This window comes from Ursus maritimus, unplaced genomic scaffold, assembly GCF_017311325.1.
Source record: "Ursus maritimus isolate PB19 unplaced genomic scaffold, ASM1731132v1 scaffold_10, whole genome shotgun sequence".
NCBI lineage: Eukaryota > Metazoa > Chordata > Mammalia > Carnivora > Ursidae > Ursus > Ursus maritimus.
The window spans coordinates 63,835,246-63,855,865 of record NW_024423344.1 but is presented as its reverse complement, the minus strand read 5'-3'; the positions used below and the strand labels follow the sequence as shown (position 1 = coordinate 63,855,865).

General features: G+C 39.9%; 1 protein-coding gene across 1 annotated transcript in view; it reads right to left on the bottom strand.

Annotated features, from left to right (window-relative positions):
* Positions 1-20,620, bottom strand: part of GPC6 (glypican 6) — a 1,044,955-nt gene that overhangs the window by 165,004 nt on the left and 859,331 nt on the right. The gene's annotated exons all lie outside the window — the stretch shown is intronic.

Sequence of the window (20,620 nt, the reverse complement as noted above, 5' to 3'; positions counted from 1 at the left end):
TATTAGGGTGGGGAGTTAGAGACATGAACACACACTATGGAGTTTCTGATAGTTGACAGCATACATGAGCCGGTCCGGCCTATGGGGATACTGATCTTTTATGCTTTTTGTTTACGATCACATACTATTTTATAAATTAGGATTTTTTAGAAATCCTATAAAGTAGTGTTTCTCTCAGCATCTTCGAGAATGACCACTTGCATCAGAATAAGCTGCGATGCTTATAAAAATACAAAGTCCAGAACCCTATTGAACACCGAACACTGGAATGAACTCGAATGGGCAGGGGATGTTGTGGAATCTGCATTTTTAAAAAGTACCCCCAGGTGGTTCTTATGCAAATTAAAGTTTGAGAGCCACCGCTGGAAAGGTTGGGGGACCAAAGGTCTCTCAGGAAAATTCTTTGCCTCTGGCACACTGAGCTTCTAAATGTCCAACTTATGCCAGGCTCCAGTTGTTACCAAGGGCTATAGCAGATGCAGAAGCCTGGGGGACAGAAGAGTCACAAAAAGGACACGACTTCTGCAAGGCTCACATCAGAGCGAAAGAGCTGCAAACTCTGTACAAAACGGTTTAACAAGTATATCTGAGCCCAGCTTAGTGGTGAGAACCACGGCTGTGGAATAACGGGGTGCACTGGGATTCTGAACATCTTTGTCAAGGAAAGTGTTGTCCTGATAGCCCCAAACAAATTCTGTCATCTTTATCACTTCCATCTCATGAATGACTCAGCCTCAAGCAGTTGTTCCTCTGCCATTTATCCAAGGCGGACAGTAGGCACCGTGTGAATGAATGGATAGTTTGGTTTTGATCTATGCGAAGTTCAGGAGCAGAGCCAACTACCCATGTTTGAAATTATCTCACAGCTATGCTGTTTAGCGTAAGGTGCCCCACTTCTTCTATCTTTACAGGAGGAGAGGAGCACTGATAATCTGAAGGACTGCTGGATCTTATCGGACAATTTCAGTTCACTGGAGTCCTACTTAGGAAAGAATGGTTTCAGGATTCTCAGCAGCCTGAAATAAGGGAATTTTATGTGTACTTCATGTTCTCTGAGAGAATCCAAACCTGTGTCAAAACTCATATAAAGCCATTGTGAAATGCCTGTGTTTCAACTCTAGAGTGGGAAAGAAATACCAGCCCATAGAGAAATGGCAACCATTGATAACCGCCCTACTTGTGAAGTGCTGTTGTGCTCGGCATTAGCCAACATCTCCTGTACTCTTCACAGCGCCTCCATGGAAGTTGTATCATGCCCATGGTACAGAGGAGAACATGGAGGCCCCGGGAGATTGTGCAGTTTGCCCTGGCTTACACAGAGAGTTGCTGGCAGAGCTAGGATTAGAACCAGTGTCCGCCTGTTGCCAGTGCTTGTGTTCATAACCACTGCACTTTGTTATGTTTCTGCTTCTATTCTATCCCATTCTATTCAATGGGGTATAGACATGGTTTCGTTGGAGGGGATGATAGCAATTTTCTATAGGTTGAGCTTGAGGTTTTCTACTGAAAGCAGTGTTTGGCATCCTTGAACAATGATGAGACAGAATAACTAAGGCTGTAGAATATTCTGTAACCTAACCATTGCTGTGGCTGTAAGGACTGATGGGATGTTGCCATGCCCTCTCAAAGACAGACACATCCCTGGATTCACAATAGGTTCAATGAGCATATAAATTCTCATTCATTGTCTTTTTGTTTCCTCTTTGTATAACCTACTATTTCAAAACGGGTATAAAGAGACTATGTTCACAAAGGAAGGCATATCTGACATTTTTATTTCCGTGCAAACATGCCTAGAGTCGCTGATTTAAAGTTCAGAAACAGGTGTAAGTTTTGGACACTTCTGAAAATAAAAATATCTCCATGTTTACACATTGTTGGTGTAGATTAAGCTGAGAAGATATAATTTTGCCTGATTTGCAATCTATGCTTACTGACATTGGGATCCCAAGCAGTATTGCTCTTAGTCATCCTGTCTCATTATCATGCAAGGATGCCAAATGCTGCATTTGATTTCCAAAATTCAAGCTGAAGTTAGGAATTCACAAAAGGTGACAATGGTAGCCCCTTACTCTGAGGGGTGATGTAAATACTCGTTATCTGTAATGTGCACAGGGGTGTTGCCAATCACACATTGATAGCCCCATTTTGTAGATGAGAAAACTGAGAGTCACAGAGTTCGTAAGTAGTTTGACCAAGCGACACTGAGACCCAGGGCTTCGGAGTTCAAACCCAGTCTTGTTGGCTTCCACATAAGACCGTGTTACCAGAGAAGAGACATTCCCAGCTTGTTGTGAAGAGAGCCTCACTTGTAATAAAGAGAAGACCTTAAACATTTTTGCTTTTTTCTTTGTTAAAGTTTATGCCATATGTGGGCTAGAGTGGAGAAAAGCCTTATCTTATCTTCAACTATAAACTGAGGCTTTTTAAAGTGGGTTTCAACGGAGGCGTGTGAATAAGCGGGCTCTGGAGACCAGCCTGGGATGAGGGGAGGTGAGTGGAGGTGAATATGTCAACTTTCAAAAGCCTGACAGTTCTGCCTCCTGAGAGCAGAGGGGCCTGAACACCTCTTGGAAGTCTTCTAAGGGTCATGTTTAGCCTCAGAATGCTGTTCTCTGATCATTCTGATTTCCTTGAAGTTAGGGCAAGTGACGGAAGACTGGTAAGAATGCTACCAACTTTCCACAAATGCATAATAATCACTCCTTTTATTTATAGAGTGCTTTCCAGTACACAAAGTACTTTCTTGTATATTCTTCATGATCTAATAAAAAAAATTCAACAAGATTCAAGCAAGTCACTGATTCTTCGGTTTCCTCCTGTGTAGATGGGGATGATAACATCATAGCCTAGCCACAGTGGGGATAATTACATATTCTCACACGATGGCTTAAGGGAAGTCTACGATTCAGAAGAAGTGAGCAAAAACAGAAGATTCCCTAGTTTGCTTAGAGAGGGATGGGCACAATGAGGAATAAAGTGCAGATTAGAAAAAAAAATCATTTAAATAGTATTAATATATGTTTGGGAGAGATCAACTCTTTTATTCTTGCTACATATTCATATCTGTCTGTTTTTTCTGATAAAGAATAGGAACTAATATTCGAAGTTCATTTAAGGGGCTCCAAGTCATTGAACAGCCGACTCTTGATTTTGGCTCAGGTCATGATCTTGGGATCCTGGGACTGAGCCCCATGCCGAGCCTGAGTCGAGCCCTTCATCAGGTTCCATGCTCAGTGGGGAGTCTGCTTGAGGAGACTCTCTCCCACTCTCTCCCTCTTTCCCCCACTAATAAAGAAATAAATCTTAAAAAAAAGAAATGAAAAAAAAGTTCATTTAAAAAATATACTTGAAATACACAGTATCTCAACAGGGTCATAATACCTTTTGGGTTATATGGAAATATTGATGGTTATTTGAAAGTTTATTATTAATGAAGTTAAATCTATCCTCCTTGCTTTTAATATTTGCCTGGTTCTTTTGTCTAGCTTTAAAAGCAAAATGAAAATAAAACTTGTGCATGGAAATACAAAATAAAACAGGTGTATCTTTGTTTAGTAGGATCTTTTTCCATTAGAAAAAAACTGAAATTCTTGAGACTAGATTCTCCTTTCTGTAGAATCAAATGTAAAATTTGAGGTCAGTTTTGTAACTCTGAAGTCCTGGTAGTCCTCATTGAAGGCTTGGACCCATCCACGTAAACGCATCAGGACAAGACATCTGGTTTGTAATGTGTCAACATAAGCCTATGTTATCATGCAAGTTATAGGGTCACTGAACATCGAGGCAATGCTGTTTTCCCATTTCACTTCCATCTGTCCCATTTGTGTATCACAAATACACAAAGCATGTAGAAAAAAACATACATAAGAAAATGATTCTTTTAGGCCAAGTCTGCCTGCCTATGGTTATGTGAATTGGGAAACCTAGACAGACAAAGCCCATGACAAAATCATACCCCAGAATTCACAGAAGCAGATGATTATAGAATCAGTTGGTAATGTTGAGAGAATTCTAAGCCCTTCATATTCACAAGAAAAAAATGCAGCTAGTTAGGAGCTGGGAGTAGATGTGAATTTTATCATCCAAAAACACCACTCACATTCACTGCCCAGCTTGCATAATAGTTCATGCTCTTTAAACTCATTCCTGAAGGAAACATTAGGAGTACAGAGTTTGTTCTGTGTGTGTGTAGGAGTGGGAACATCTGATGTAGGTCCTTTACTATTTGAAATTTTACACATTCTGGTTTTTTTTTTTTAAGAGTTTATTTATTTGAGACAGAGAGAGAGAGAGAGAGAGCATGAGCACAGGGAGAGGGAGAAGCAGGACCTTGAGATCATGACCTGAGCTGAAGGCAGATACTTAACCGACTGAGCCACCCAGGTGCTCCAAACTTTTAAGACAAGAGACAAGATTTAAAAAATAGCTGTCCAGATTCTTTTCTTTCTTTTTCTTTAAGTGTAATGTCACACCTTAAATTGTATCTTTGCCCAAGTGCTGAAAACAGTTTAATTAAATGTACCTATTTCAATAAATTCCTTGGGCAAATAGACTACCATAGGGGCACATAAAGAATGTGAACATTAATTGCATTTGAGATTAGCCCTATTGAATTAAATTCTCACACATGGATGCCCTCTGTTCTTAAGCCATAAATAACAGTTGTTTATATATCCAACTACATTTACTGTACAATAGTCCTTCCATCAGTACAGGAAAGTTAAATCTGGAAAAGAATCTCCAATCTAAGTAAATAGTAAAAAATAAAATAAAATAAAATAAATCTACTTGAAAATTACCCAGAAGGAACATTGACAGTATATTTTATTATGTGTAGTGCTTGGGGGAAAATAGCTGGACTCTTTGTCTTCCTAATAAACACATCTTTAGGTAACTCTAGTTCAAAATAAGTTTTGTAATATACAATACCAAAAAAAAAAAAAGAAGATAAAACCAAAGTACCTAATAAAAAATTCAATTTGCTGATAGATTAATTAAATTCCCTACCTACCCAACCTTGACTGAATCTGTCCCAAGGGGGTGAAGTTGAAAGATGAGTTTGCTAATTAATGTTAATACGGTGAATGGCACAATTAGAACAAACTCACAAAAGAACGAACATCCCTTGGTGAGAGACTCAGTACAAGTGTACAGGGGAATTCTCCAAATGTGCACAAGCTATTTAGCATAGAACAACTAAAATTCTATTAGGTTTGATTTGACCATGATAATGCCTGAGGTAACCTTATAGAGAAATGTAAATCAAATACGAAATAACTATTATTTCAGGATTACTGTAATCACACTTTGATAACTTCAGTCCAAAATTCAAATCCTGAGAGACTGACAATATCTTCAGCTTTCCTGATCACAGATACTTGGGCAATAAGAGAATACTTAACATACCATCCTAACCCCATTGTAAATAGAACAAAGAGATTTTCAGAAAAAATGTATACTTCCATATTATTCTTTTACGATGTGTAACAGGTAAAGTTGATTGCATGTACTTATTCTGCCACAAATGGCCACAAATTCTTCTCTCTCTGTGTCCCATGCCTTGCAAAGTGATTTGCAGTTTCTCCCATCAAGAAGAAAAATATATTTCTTTACTCCTTCATGCTGAATGTCCCATGCCTTGCTATCGCAAATAGAATGCACGGAGATGATGTCATCTAGTTCCAAATATAGGCCCCAGGAGGCTTCCTGGTGCTGCTCAATCTACCCTTGCTGCCACCAAGTGAACATGGCTAGGCTAGGCTGCTGGACGATGACAGAGCACAAGGAACCGAGACAAGTCACCCCAGCAGAGGCCATCCTGGACCATTTAGTCTTCATCTAATGTAAGAGCTCACTGCAGAAGCATGAGTGAGCCTAGCAGAGGCCAGAAGAACCACCCAAATGTCCCTAGTCCCAAGAGCAGGCTTTAAAAATCTTGAATAAATAAATGATTAGTTTTCTATTAAGCTGCTTAGTTTGGAGTATTTTGTTATGCGGCAAAAACTAACTGATACACACTTACATAGAACTATTAATGTTGTTTAAATGTTTATAAGATATTGCTCATATTGCCCAACTTGGAATGGTCACAGATGATAATAATGATGCTGCTGCTGCTGCTGATAGTTATTTTTAACGACCTTAGCTACTCTGTACCTTTCTAGATACAGAACAACTTCTTCCAAGTTGGAGGGAGAAAGACAAGTTAAAAGCTCAGGCTTACATTCTGCCTCCAGCACTTAGTAGTATTGATATTGACTTATAGTTCCCATGTCTGTCTCTGGTTTCCATGCATCTCCAATGGAGAAGTGACCGTGCATAAGCAGTATGGTGTGTGTACGGATTCACTGAGATGACGAGATGATGTATTTCAAGCATGCGGTACATGCTTCCCCAAAATATGTTTGCTTCTTACGATTACTTTAAGATTTCCAAACAATTTACCTTGAGGGATATGAGGGATATCACTGCACAAGGGAAGATACTATGGGTGACAAGTGGCAGATACCTTTTAAATAGTGAAGCGCCAAGAGAATGATATTCTTTTTTTCTTATGCCTTTCAACAATTTTAAACACCTAATCATTCTTTGTGCTCCACGGACTCAATAATTCTGCATCCTTCAGCTACTGCCTAAAACAATGGGAAATGCAATCACTTCACATAATTAACAACAGTGATAATCTTAGTCTGCGGCAGGTATTACAGCTTTTACCCTGGGAACAAATGAGCTTCGAAGACATGAAGTGACTTTCCCAGGTTCACCTATCAGCGAGCAGTTCAACAAAGAGAGACTTCAGTACTGTTGACTTGGAGTTGATTGCTTTAGCTGTCAGAGATTGCTTCCACCAAACAGGCCAAGTTTCTCATACATATTGATGAAAGGAAAGAAATCACAACTTGCTTGAAATAAGGACTGAGATGTTAAAAAAAAAAAAGTTTGATTGCTGATCCATCTCAGGGTGGGACTAACAGGCCTATGATATTGAACGCTTTTTTTTTTTTTTTTTTTAAGTAGGAAAACAGGTTCCCCACCATGGCTAGTCATCAGGCAGAACCCATTTTCCCAGGCTACAGAATCAGATATAAAAAGGTGCTAATAAGGTCCTCACCGATTTTGTAGGCAATGAGAGATGTGGTTAGGGCAGAACTTAACGGTCACTTCAAAGCATGGTTAATCAGCCCCTTTAACTTGAGAGTATGTGCACATATGCTAAGTGTAAAACATAGAAACTGTATTGATAAATCTCTCGCCCGTCCAACGCTGCACAGAACCGTGTGTCATATTGTGCTAGGCTCTTCTCCCCACTGTAAATTGCTCCCTGGAAATTGCATTGGCTTTTTCAGGAACTCTGTTTGTATATAACAGGGCCATGAAAATGACAGATGCTGAGCTTGTGGTCTTTAGGCCAAAGCCTTACGAAGAACACTGGCTCCACAAGTTATTCGCTTTAACTTTGCACAAGTCATTTAAACTTACATGCATTTAGTTCTCCCGTCCGTAAATTGGTGATCATATCAATTGCTTTGAACGATTACTGATGCCCAGGTTAGTGCCTAAGTAGGTGCTATTATTAGCACGCTGACACTTTTCTAACTTATTCCCCCTAAATGACTCCCGTTATCCTCCTCCCATGTCAAATAAATAAATACACATCATTTTTGATGACTTATAATTGTCAGAAATAACTCTTGCTTTCATGGCAATGAGATAAGGTGACTGCATTTTTCTTTAAGCTCTTAAATTGGCATAGTATTTTTGCTAGACTGAAAATTGGACAGTTCTTGATACATCATCTTTATTTGCAGAATCTTGATTATTATATCTAAAAAATATCCAGAATCTATATCTTGCTATATAAATAAAGTCTTACTAAAGACTCATTTGTTACTTTAGGCAACTAAAGTATCATTTCAGGCACAGAGGCGGCAAGGTGTAACTCGTCCAGGCTGTGCAAAAGAAAAACCAACGAATGAACGAACGAACAAACGAACCAACCAACCAACCAACCAACCAACGAACCAAAAAACAACTAAAGCCATGAGCCAAAGGACAGGTTTTAATACGTGCACAGTATAGAAAGGAAAGGTGATCATCGGTGGCACTTTTAGCCACACCTATGTCACCAATGGTCTCATCTGCTTCAGTACAATACTCACACACGAACCAAACGTGGTTCCTTTGTAGAACAACAACGAAAAACCGACTACAGAGGTTTCTGATTCACACCTGGAAGCTTACTTATTCACTGAGAAATTTCTGACTCAATGAATAAAACAGTACGAAGCTATGAGGCATCTTAAAGCTGTAACACAGGATTTGTTTTATGCCTTGCCCACGGGTAGCTGGAGCTTTTCCACTTGTGTTAAGGTATTTAGACTTTAAATAGCAAATAAATAAAAGCTTATTCATAATGTTTTTGTTTTCTTTAAGTACTCAAGTAATTCTTCTGCACGATTTCACATGCAAACGTACAACTTTGCGATGAAAACTTAGCTTTCTGTTACTTGTGATCGTTAAAAATATTCGACTCTCACAGTGTTCGACTCTGTGTTTTAAACAAATTCTAGTTCACTCTGACTTCTACCTCTTATCCTGTTGTAATTTCACGCAGATATGACAATACGCTTTACCTTAAATGATCTAATTTTAGGTAATATTTACCTAAATTATAGGTAGTGTCAAGGAACAGTTATTATATGGTAAACCTTTTATTATAAAACATTCTAGAGGCGCCTGGGTGGCTCAGTCAGTTAAACGTCTGCCTTCGGCTCAGGTCATGATGTCGAGGTCCTGGGATTGAGACCCACATCAGCCTTCCAGCTCGGCAAGAAGTCTGCTTCTCACTCTCCCTGTGCAACAGTCCCCCATCCCCGCCCCACCCCTGCTTATGTTCTCTCTCTCAAATAAACAAATAAAATCTTTAAAAATTAAAAAAAAATTCTAAACATATAGAAAAACAGAATACACCCATTTACAGATCATACGGCTCCGACAATCATGGGGTCTTTTGTCATTAGTGTTCCTAACCCTGAATTTCATAAAACTTACAATATTTGGAAAGACTTTGAGATTCTCTGCAATGATATTCTGAGAACTGGATCTTAGTGTTCACTTTTTGGTATTGTTTTAAATAAAGTCATAACAATGGAAAACAGGGCACTATTTTTCTTTCCGTTTTAAAATGAGATGAGACTTGCAGTGGATTTTTCTCATCAAGTTATTTTTTTTAATGGTGTGTTTCTGTAGGAGCATTAAAGGGTACTCTGGTTGCAGATCGATATGACACTGACTAAATATAGATTTACTTACGAGGTAGACTGAAAGGAGCCATGTTGGACAAATGAGTAAATAATGTCTCTTTTAACAAGTTCATAATTATGTATTTATTACACGGGCTCTTCCACAATAGCTCCAGGGAACTGTTATAGACCGTGCCTGAACAATGCGCATTCTAACAGCCAAACCGTATACTCGGGGCAGTCGTGAGTCTGGGGCACGGAGCATTGAAGGGAACAAACTAACACGAGTCCTATTATTGCTTTTTCTTCCTTTTTGGGAAGGAAGATGAGAACAAATGAAATTCAGAAAAACACTGCCTACAGAGACCAGGGAAACCTCAAGAAATTTATTTACCTTGGGATATTTCAGATATCCCAGATATTTCAGTGTATCAATGAGAAAGGGGAAATTAAATATTACACACAGACATTATATAAAATTATATTAATATAAAAATTAAATATAAATGTGTGTGTAAATGATAAATGTTATATAGCAATTAGAATATCTAAACAAAATCTTAAATAACCAAAAGTGGTGTTTTAACTGAGAAAAAGAAGAAGGATAAGAAAAAAAGCCCTATACGTTGGTCTGCATACTGTCACCACTTGATGCTTCGTGCATTCTTTCCTTCCTCAACTGAATTTTTTCCCACCCCTTTTCCACCTTGAATTTCTATTCATTTTGTAAGATGTAGGTAAAAAAAAAAATCATCTTCTTTTGAAAGCTTTCCCTAACTAATTTTGGCAGCCCATCGTTTCTCTTTCTGTTAACCGTGGTAAGAGCTAACCTTTCCTGGGGGCTTACTGACACGCTGTGTTCTATCTCTGCTTTATCGGACTTGCTTATCCAACAACCCCTATGAAGTGGGCACTTATTATGCCCCATTTCAGAGATGAGGAAGCTGAGGTTTTAAGAGACAAAGTGGTTTACCTGAAGTCACACTTTGTAACTTCCTGTGAGAACCCTTCTCAGAAATCATGTTACCTCATAGGGCTAGCTGGAGGATTTCAAATATGTATCTGTTAAATTTCCTTTCATTTTAACCTCCAAAGTTCCTAACGGTTTTTAAATGCAGCCGGGATCTGTCTTAATCAGGTACAGATGATACATAGACACAGAAATGATTGCCATGAAGGAAGGAGTTGATACTCACAGGCCCCTAGAAACAGGAGGCATGTAGGCCCACATACAGGAGTGCGAGCATCACTTAGGAGGCAGAAGGGGTGATGGGAAAGCGTGGTCAGAAGCCTATATTGTGTTTTTTTTGTGGAAAGGAATGGGCGAGGTAGAGTAGGTATGCAGAACAAGTTGGGGATTAAATAACTTGGATAATTTCAGTGGCTCTGGGTTAGGGGGGTGTCTCTAGCTGTCTGGTACCTGGCCCTGGGATGATTTCAGGCAAGGGGAGTGTTGGCTTGATGCGTGAGGTTTGATAAAGGAGATGGTAGGGGTGTGGGTCCTGGGTTGGTTGGTCAGCATATAAAACACATGTTCACAGCCAAGTTGCTTGCTATGTTTAGAAGTTAGTTGCCCGGGGAAGGGCAGTCTCTCCAGAATCAGCAAGGCCTCAAGATAAACGTTGAATCTCTATGTTGTATACCTGAAACTAATATTATTACACTTCTGTTAACTAGCTGAAATTTTAATAAAAACTTCCAAAAAAGAAAAAAAAGATGCCAAAGAATCACAAAATATAGAAAATAAACAAAAACATGATGAATACACTCATCTTACTAGAACACTAAAGACACACTCCTGGAAATGGCCGCTTAGACTTCCTTATTGAAATTTTGGGCCAGATAATTCTTTGTTTCTCCATTCAGCCCTCTGCTTTGGGGGTTCAGTAGCATCTCTAGACTCCCAACTACTCGAGGCCCGGAGAGTGACCCCACATGCAAACGTGACAGTCAATAATGTCTCCAGGCACCGCGAATGCCCCCGGGGCAGAATCACCCCAGGTTGAGCATCAGTGTTCCCGATGGCTCACAGTTTAATTTGGTCATGTTTTCATATAGCTCCTGTCATTATGGATCCTGAAAGCATTTATCATTCATATTTAAAATGATTTTTAATGGCAGAGAAATGGCCTTCTTCTCCCCCATCTCAGGGAGGAAAATGAAGTCACAAAGCACAGATTGCTAAGTGGCTAATTTACGGTGAGCCTTAGCAGGCACTGTCTAAAAGAACAATCACCAACCCCTCATCGACTAGCTTGGCCCAGGTGCATCTCTGCCTTGGAAGGCAGAATAGAGACCTCTTTTTTTGTTTTTTCTTTAAAGATTTTATTTATTTATTTGACAGAGATAGAGACAGCCAGCGAGAGAGGGAACACAAGCAGGGGGAGTGGGAGAGGAAGAAGCAGGCTCCCAGCAGAAGAGCCTGATGTGGGGCTCGATCCCCTAACGCCGGGATCACGCCCTGAGCCGAAGGCAGACGCTTAAGCGCTGTGCCACCCAGGCGCCCCCGAAGAGAGACCTTCTGAAGCTGCCCTAGTTGTGCTTCGATGAGGAGAGAAGGAAAGCAGGTCTGACAACCTGTCCATGACTTCTCACCTGCCCAGCCTGGTGTGGGAAAGCTGATGTAGCAAATAGGCAGCTCCGTCTTTTTGTTCCTATTCTCTTATACAAGATAGAGAGCAAATAAATAGACAAGCTCTAAGTTGACTGACATCAATACTGGATGTAAAAACAAGGCAAGCCTCATCATGACCATTTGAGATTTGCTCTAATAGGACGAGCCAGATGTTCACAAATCAGAAAGCACATGCCAAGGGATTCGAAGTACAACCTAGAGTCCCTTGTTTTCTCAGTACTCCTGTCTGTTGGAATCTGATTAGCAGAGACCAAGAAACTATGTAGGTAAAGTTTGAGAACCAAGCGGAAGCTTGAAAGAGAAAACCAAATGTAGGTAAGGACCAAGGGGGCATATATTCATGTAGAGAAGAGATACTTTTGGCACACAATGGAATGTTTTCATATCATATTAACCTTCTTTTCATATTGTCTACGATCCCTGACTACTTCCTTCATTTCATGGAAAAGATTGTTATAACTGACCTAGAGACGAGGAAATTGAGTTTAAAACACATCAAGGTCTTACTGTTGAATTTTTGATTTATAAGCATTTTGGATTCCTAGTTTATTAAGTCATGTCTGCCTCATAAATCAAGGAAAGTATTTGCTGAGAGATAGGTGCTCATTAAAGAAGTATTTGTTGAATATGTGATCTGGGAATACAGTGCAGCACAATCCGGACTGGGTTCTACACGATCAAATGGAGTTTATATTCTAAAAGGGGAGGAGAGAAAACTTGAATATAATTTTTTCTAGTGAAAGAATTTATAAAACCTTTGTCTCTCAACTTGCTCATGTGGCTCAACCAGCAAAGGTAGCTAATACCTTTGAATAAAATATCTGAACTTCATATTCATTAGGAAAATAAACTTCAAACTCAAGGCTTTTACAAATTCAATTCTATGGGATGTATTGTTTCTGTGACTATTATATGTGCTAGTGATGTTTCACAGAGCCCTAAGAGAAGGTAAACCTGAACTAATTAGAATAGTGATTGAAGAAAAAGCCTTTATTTTTACTACCTGTGATATACTCCCATTTCAAAATGGATTGTTTAAGAATGCGGTATAGAGAGAAATGGCTTATTGATTGATGTATCTTGTTGCTGCACGTTTGTAGGCTTTATCTGGCATACTAAAGCAGTCACACCTTCAAGCTCTAAAATTTAGAGGATATATTTATTTCGCATTGTGTGGAATGCACGTAATTCTTAGGGGCTGCCCTGATTCTCTGGAGGATTAGGTACATTTTTATCCGCATTTGTTTTTGGTTTAAACTGAATAGCTACCCTTTTTGTTTATCAGCTTAAAGTATTTATGTATCACAGAAAGCTGGAATTTTGTATGTGGAAGGATTTACTGAAGTTTTGGGTTTTTGTTTCCTTGTCTTGTTTTATATTTGGGTTACTTAAACCCATCCCTTTCTAGAAAAAGAAAAAAAAAGTGTAGTAAAAGTGTGAACTTAGTAAGTACTCACATTTACACTTAGTAATTACACTTACTTATTAGTACACGTAAACTTATTGACTAGACCTTCAAAGTCCTATGTTGAAATACATGATGCAGGTAACAGGCACAGTAATTTTGCAGAGAACTTTGGTGAACATGACACAGTGAATTCATCTTTAATGTATTCCTCTCTGGTTCCAAACAGAACAGAAACACTGTAGAAAAAAGTCATAGAGATGAACTGATAGGAAGTGTCAAAGAGTGACCATGAGATATACAGTAGGGTTGAGGGGCTCCAACATGCATTTGATGGGATTCCCAGAAGGAAAAAATGGAGAAGATGGAAGAGAAGAGTTTTTGAGAAGTGATAGTAAGAATTTTCCAGAAGTAAAGAAAAACATGAATTTTGAGATGAAAGTAATTGTGGTGTTACATCCCCAGTCCTGATCCAGCCTGTGTAAAAATAATTTAGAATTGAAACAGCAATATTCGAATACTGTGTTGGAGGGAACATCGACACAAGGTTTAAAATTAATGGGTATTGTCTTTCAAGTGAAAAGCACTGTAATAAATGCACTACCTTAATATTTATTATGGTGAATCTAAGGACAAAGGAGATTAAATATGACACATCATTTATTTTTTACCAACTCTGGAAAACAACAGGAAGTCATAATTTGAGATAATGTAATTGTATGAAGCTTCTCATTGCTTTCCAGAAACAATATAAATGCATTCTTTCAGTGATCCTGTTCACAATAATGGTGTGTACATGGTTCTCTTCTGAATTTTCATTGTTATTTTCTTTTATTTTATAGACTAAATAGGATCTAGTGAAACCTGGATCTGTTAAAAAAACAAAAAAACAAAGAAGTCCAGTACCATGAATGTAGGCCTTACCAATGAAGCCTTTATTTATAAATGTACAAGTCCATTTAATCTACTGCTTTGGGGCCGTTTGTCATTAGGAGGGCTCACGAAGAATGATCCGGGGCTGTCTGATCAAGGAGTCTGGTGATTTATCTCTACTGCCATCAGCCATGAGGTGCCAGAAATAGGATTGTTTCCTGCCTATCACGGAATTCTATTTTGATTTTCTGTCACACTAGAGAAAGGACCCACATTCTTAGAGGCCTTTGTTTGCAGTTTTCCCCTTTTCCTCATTGGCCTCCTCCTCTCATCTACTCCTGGACTTTGCTAATCTCACCTTCTTAAACACCATCCATCCTTCTGAGGGGTCTTCCAGCCACCTCCATCACCTCATCCGGCCTCCCATTTAATGAAGTCTGTTTTTTCCATCTCTAGCACTTCCTTGGCTACAACCTGTGTGTGTGTGTGTCTGTGTGTTTTGTTTGTTTGTTTTTTTGGGTATCTAGGAGAACTTGTGTCTCTTTATTTGATAAATTAATACATCAATATTATTTCCTTTAGCTCTTGAGAGGCCAAAATAAGTCAAGGGATTGTGTGCTAGATACTGTTGCAAATTTACAAACAATCTTAACTTATGATGGCCCCTGTTCTGAAGGAATTTACAATCTAATTGAGGACATTAATTCATTTAAAGAAAACTAGAGCTCCATGGCAATGTACGTGTCATAGGAGTAGAGAAACAGCGAACCGTTTCATTGTATTATCAAGTTTTTGTCCTAGATAGTGTGTGTCGCATTGACATCTTAATGATGATTTTATTGATTGGTTGATGCAGTTACGTAGGTGATCAGGGAAGGTACTTGGCACCTTTATCATAGTTTATACCTAACAGGAGCTGAACAGTGAGATAGCAGAGGCAATAAACTGTCTTCCCCAAAGGTGCTAAGACATTTTTTTGCTGGGTTTCATTTTCTGCATAACTGCAGGGGCCTGGACTGTGAAGTTATTTCCTGCACTGAGCAAGCCGGGCTCAGGCACAAACAGGTCGAGGCAGAGTTGACTTCCTGTTTCTCCTGTACTGACTCGGCTGAGCCAGAGCCCGCCTCCTCCCACGGCGCCGATGTCAGCATTTTCAGGAAGTTGCCTGCATCATAATCAGCCTCAGCATCCTATCACATCATGCATCACTGTCAGACCCCCTGACTCCTTGGTATCTTGGTCCCTGTGAGAAGCCTGGAGATCAAATCACACCTGATAGCTCAACTCAGAGCCAGAACATCCTGCCTGAGGAAGTGAACCATGAGGGGCGCCATTTTGTATGCTAACTTTATGCAACCTCTCTGACAGTCCGTGATCATGTTGCAGTTTTCCAGGGAGCACCTTAATTTATTTGATGTTAATCACTTTGTTAGGTCCTGTAGCAGAATCAGTCAATTGTCAAAGCGCTGCTCCTTCTCGCGTCACCCACAGTAACTTCCAGTGCTGCCTGTCTCCTGCCATCACCAAGGCAAGGGCTTTATCAGGCCCTGGTCACCTCATGAGGGATGCCACTTTCCTCCAACGTCCCTGGGCCATGCAGTTCAACCTAAATGTGGCCGCTGAAGTGATTTTGGCATTTGTCACTGACACAAGGACTACCTCAGAAACCCTTTTAACTCAGTTATTCCTCAACTCTAGTCAGTACAAATAATCCCCCAAACCCGCCCAAACAAGAATTCTTGGAGATATTAACACATCTGTCAACTCAATCTATCCATGGAGTTTATTTCTTCCAGCCCCTACTCACAGGCTCTTTCTGTTCCTGCCATGTCATCTTAGCCTTTCAATTCTGTACCATCAGATTTTTACTTGAATGGAGACACCACTAAAAAGAGATTTCCTCTAGTTGAGCCGAATATAAAGAACATCATTCCAAGCATGTCTTCCCAGCACAGTCTGCTCTATAATACACAGTTTCACTGTCCAGCATATGTTGAAAATGAAGCTACCAGCCCTTTGTCAGTAGGGCATAGGCTCCTAGTTGCTGACGAATTTGAAAATAATTAATTGTTACATGTCCTCACCTGCTCCACGTGGGACTCACAATTTACAAATACAAGTCGCTTGTCTGGAGTGAGAGCTTATATCATGATCTCAACTTTGGTCCCAGTGCTCTACTTTCCCCAGCTGAGTTAAAGGCCTTAGGCACACATTTGTAGTCTGCCTGTGAACTCCCGCGTTATTGCAGCGAGAAGGCGTTCTAGACGTAATTCATTTCAATTCTCTCAGTGTATAGATTAGCACGTGAGGCCACCCAGCCTTGTGAGTTTGTGTATTTAAAATATTATTTTAGAAACTCTTTTCCAACTCTTGAGCTCTCCTTGACTTTGGAGTTCCCAAAAAGCATTTCCTGAAGTGTATTCAGAGGAAGACTCTGGAACTTGTAGAATATTCTTAACACCACAGAAACCCTGCCTTCCAGTTTTTATGTGTGCTCAATGAGGCCATTTGAAGAAGAAAAAAGGGCAAATTCATCGAGCATCTACTAGGAGAGGCACACTCCATTGACCAACGAGAAGTAGCATTTGTTGAGGGCTTGTCAGGGGCCGAGCAGTGTCCAGAGTACTCTATGTGTATATCATCTACCCACTTAATCCTCAAACAGCCCTGTGAAGGAAGGACTATTTTTACCAAACCCATTTTACAGATAAGGAAATCAGAGCCGAGTCACCCAGCTGGATTCACACCATCTTAACTACAGGAAATCCCAGTGTCTCTCTGTGGAGTGGGTGTTATTGCTCCAAATTTACATGTGAGGCAACTCAAGCTCATAGGAATTGTGTGGCTAAAGTTTGGGAGGTGAAAGAGGGGGGATATGAATTCCAATCTACCTCTTTTCATTCAGCCATGTAATTCCACCGTGCATCGATCAAAAAATGATGACTTAAGACATTTCCACCCTGATCCAAAGGAGCAGAGTCCAAATCAATTTAGCAAACTAACTAACAGAAGGAGTAGATACTTCGGCAATATACTTATCGTATGTTTGACCCTCCCTGCCTCTCTCCCTGTTGTGAAGGGGAGATAAGGCAGGTTTTAGCTGGGATATTAGGCCTGGTGAAGCCCCTCGGGGACAGTGCACGAATCTGACACCACGGCACTCCTTCCCAGATGCCTAACGTAGCTTCCAGCACAAAGGCTGCTCAACAAGCATGAGGCAAGTGAGATTATAATGCCAGCCTGGCATGTCACTGTCCCAAACTCTCCACCGCTTTGTCTAATTCGTGAAAGAAATTTCCTGTGGGTCCTTATCTGGACGAAGTCCTTCATCTGCTGGTGGTGGTGAATTTTAAGGCAGCTGTGCCACAGGACAGAGTGAAAACAAAGATTTAATCTGAATTCATTCAAGAAATACAGCTTCAGTGTGTGAATCCCAGCTCCAGCAGGGGGTTGAACAAACAGTCACAATATCACTGTGGTCTTGCACTGAAGATGTGTAACTTGTCAGAGCAGTGAAATCTCTTATGAAATGTGTGTTAGGGCGATACTGTTCAGGCAGAAGGCTGGTCAACGGTACACTTCCCTGAAGACATCTTTCAATTACAGATGCATTGTAATTAGAGTTGGGAAAGCTGGATGTGGATCCACAGTGGATAGAGCCTAAGATTTTGTTTCATATCAAACACTTTCCAAAATCTAGCTTGTATGATTTCTTGCAGGAGGCTTGTCAAATATCATGTAATCCAAAGATCCCACCAATATCATTTGAATTTTATCTTATTTCAGCTACTTTTTCCCCAGCAGTATCTGTTCTCTATTTTTTTTAAGGTTTTGTTTATTTATTTGAGAGAGAGTGCGGGGGGAGCAGAAGGAGAGGGATAAGCACACCCTGCACTGACTGCAGAGTCCAATGCAGGACTCTATCCCAGGACCCTGGGATCACGACCTGAGTCGAAGTCAGATGCTTAACTGGCTCTGTTCTCCAATGTTATTAACTCATCTTCCCACTTTATTTCCCAGAATTGGAGAATGTTCTTCCCAGAAGGAAACCAAAAGATCATCTCATCTGTCACTTCTTTCTGGAAAGTGAAACTGAGTCTCAGAGAGGCTGAATGAGGCTTTCACCACTCCTCAACCCATTGCCTGAATTAGGATGCTCACATTAGCCCCAATCTATACCTCTGCATTTTATATAACCAGTGTTTACCATTTTATAGATTGTGAATCTAAGTTGTTAGGCTATACAATTCTGGTGCTAGAAAAATTCTTAATAGCTGAAACAGCTACAAATGTTCACTGTTCACAGCTATTATATTTTGGTAAATAGAATTTGATCAGTGCCAGATCTCATGGCATAGAACAATGATTAGTGTCTTATAGGGTACAATTAAACTCAAAACAGGTTTTTTTCCTTCCTGCAAAGACATCTGCATAAAGAAAAAGATTCTGAAAACAAGTCAACGTTGACAATGTTCAACATTAGCTACAGATATTTGCTCTTGCGGTCATAGGGCTTTCTTTCACATTGATAAAATTTTATGTTTCCTGGTAAAATATTCGACTCAGTGTTTTGATGCTGAAGTATATTTATCCTGGGCGACCAAACAACATTGATAGACTAGAAGCACAGAAGCAATTTGCCAAAACACAGATACTCTGTTTTATTCTTTGTTGTTGTGATGGACTGAATTGTGTCCCCACCCCCCAGTCACATGTTGAAACCCTGACCCCCAAACTGGCTATATTTGGAAATAAAGCTTTTCAGGAGGTAACTTAAGTCAAATGAGGTTATATGAGTGGGCTGGAGGCTCTCTAAGAAGAGGGGTGCACAGAGGAAAGGCCATATGAGCACACAGTAAGAAGGTACCACCAGCAAGCTCTCATCAGAAACAAACCCGACCAGCACCCTGATCTTGGACTTCCAGCCTCTAGAACTTCAAGAAAATAAATTTCTCTGGGTTAGGTGCCCCCCAGCCCCTGCAGTCTGTGGTATTCTGTGATATGGTTACCAAGTCCCCTCTTTAAATCCGAGGACCTGATGACACTCAGGAGGGATGGAGTATAAGTCAGTATATGGGAAAGGTTTTGACTGAGGTCTGGATGGGGGGAAGAGGCCAGCAGTGTAGAGGTTTTCCTAACACTGCAGAGGGTATCAGAGATGACAGCATTTCATGGAACTAGCCCCACATCTTCCTAATCCTTCAGTCCATCCCATCTTTCCTATAGTTCTGGCAACAGCATTTCTGATTTCCTTCCTTCCTGTTAATTCACACTTTTGAGATGTACAAGGAGTGGTATCAAAGCATCAAGTCTCCCAAACTTCCATGTCACTGGTTATAAAATAGCCTAAAGCAGCAATTATTTTCATCCCACCAGTGATGTGGAAATTCTCTCATTTATCCGACGTATCACCTTACGTCTGACTAAATCCACAAGCAAATCAGCATAGGGCAAGCAATGTAAGTATCTCCTTTTCTAATAGCTGGTGTTTCCTTCTTCCCATGTAACTTAGGTCAAAGTTCCAAATATGAAACTGAAGTTCCTTTCACTCAAAAACAATTGTGTAGCAGCTATGAGTAGAAATAGGAAATGAACCAAATAAGGGCATATTTAGGAAATGTCTGATGGGGTTATGCCAAGTCTTATAATGTCAAGAGGTTTTGATGAGCAGTCTTAAGACCACTAATCACTTGGGTAAAATTCTTCAGCTTGTTGCTTCAGTTAGTTCCGACTCCAAGAGCAATCCGACTTGACAGGTTTACTGCAGTCTTCGGAGAAGTGGATACCAGGCAGGACTCAGCCTCGTAGGTAAAGGTCAATGCTGAGCATCCAAAACCACCCAGTATCTTAAAATGAAATTTCTTATTGTTACATTTGGACACAGTTCAATAGAAGTGCCTGAAAAATTTTGGTTTCTTCTTCAGAAGTTACAGATTAATGACAGTTGACAAGAAGTAAAGGTACAATATAACATCTTTATATATTGCACTTGGCTTTGTGGTTTTCAAAATGAAGCTGGCTTTGAAAGCATAATTGTATGGCCTGTTTTCTGCAGCCAAAATAATTTTTTAAAAGTTTTTACTTGGTTAAAAAAAAAAAACCCTTTCTTATAAAAAATATTCCTGCGCTCCAAGTCTTAATTACAAAAACAAAATAAAACAAAACCTCGAAAGGTTATTCAAGTTAATTGTGGTATCAAGTACAGCCCAGCTCTCTATCTTTGATGATGACAAAATCAATTTCACCAGTGACAGAGTGTTTCAACGGCCATCTATCTTTTGACTACAAAGAATGTTGAGGGTTATCTATGTTAATATGTCAGCATCAAAGAGAAATTTGTTCTCATAGCCTTGAGATGCTCCCATCACCAGGAGCAAACATTCAGAGCATGAAATGGATTTTGGCTTTGCACCATATCCCAGGAAAGCCCACACTTGATTCTTCCGAGCCTTCATTTAATTA